This window comes from Chrysochloris asiatica, unplaced genomic scaffold (assembly GCF_000296735.1).
Source record: "Chrysochloris asiatica unplaced genomic scaffold, ChrAsi1.0 scaffold00402, whole genome shotgun sequence".
Classification (NCBI taxonomy): Eukaryota; Metazoa; Chordata; class Mammalia; order Afrosoricida; family Chrysochloridae; genus Chrysochloris; species Chrysochloris asiatica.
The window spans coordinates 223730-225040 of NW_006408920.1; positions in this window are offsets into that span (position 1 = coordinate 223730).

Below are 1311 nucleotides of genomic sequence, written 5' to 3' on the forward strand. Positions count from 1 at the left end.
AAAATATAATAGGATGAATGTAAAGATAATGTTCACCCATGTAAACTAACACATAATTCACAATAAAAACTTAAAAAAATAAGTAAAAAGTAACTGTCCATTATCAATTAGTTGTCACCTTTATGGGAAATTAATCTTCAGTAAGACATGCATGACTAGCATTACTACCACACCAAACAGAAGTAGCACAGGTTGTTGTTTTTAGGTGCCATTGACTAGGTACTGACTCATAGCAACCCTATGCACAACAAAACAAAACACTTCCTGGTCATGGGCTAGCATCACAATTGTTGCCACGCTTTAGCCCATTGATGCTGCCACTTTGACAATTCATCTCCCTGAGGGTCTTCATCTTTTTCTCTGACCCACCACTTTACCAAACATGATATCCCTCTCCAATGACTTGTCCTTCCTGACAATATGTCCAAAGTATAAGAGATGAAGTTTGGCCATCCTGGCCTCCAAGGAGCATCTGGCTGCACTTCTTCCAACACAACTATGTTTGTTCGTTTGGCAGCCCATGGCATTTTCAATATTCTCCTCCAACACCATAACTCAAATGCATCAATTGATCTATGATCATCCATATTCACTGTCAACCTTTTGCAGGCATATAAGGTTATTAAAAAATACCATGGCTTCAGTCAAGTGTACCTTAGTCATTAGGCTGATACCTTTGCTCTTCAATACTTTAAAAAAAAGTCTCATGCAGCCGATTTGCCCAAAGCAATACGTTGTTCGATTACTTGGCTGCTGCTTCCATGAGTGCTAATGGTTGATCCAAGAAAAATGAAGTCTTTGACAACTTCAAACTTTTCTCCATTGATAAGAATGTTGTTTATTTGTCCAGTGGTGAAGACTTTTATTTTCTTTACTCTGAGATGCAATCCATAACGAAGGCTATGGTCTTTGATCTTCATCTGTAAGTTATTTTAAGTCCTCTTGACTTTCAGCAAGCAAGGTTGTATCGCATAATGCAAATTGTTAATGAGTCTTCCTCCAATCCTGATGCCATATTTTCTCATATACTCAGCTTCTCGGGATTATTTGCTCAGCATACAGATTGAATAAGTATGGTGACAGAATACAACCCTGTCACACAATTTTCCTAATTAAAAACCATTTAGTAGTCCCATGTTCTGTTTGAACAACTGCCTCTTCGTCTATGTGCAGGTTCCTCATGAACAATACTAAGTGTTCTGGAATGCTTATACTTTACAATGTTGTTCATAGCTTGTCATGATCCACACAATCAAAAGCCTTTGTGTAGTCAAAAAATCACAGGTAAACATCTTTCTGATATTCTCTGCT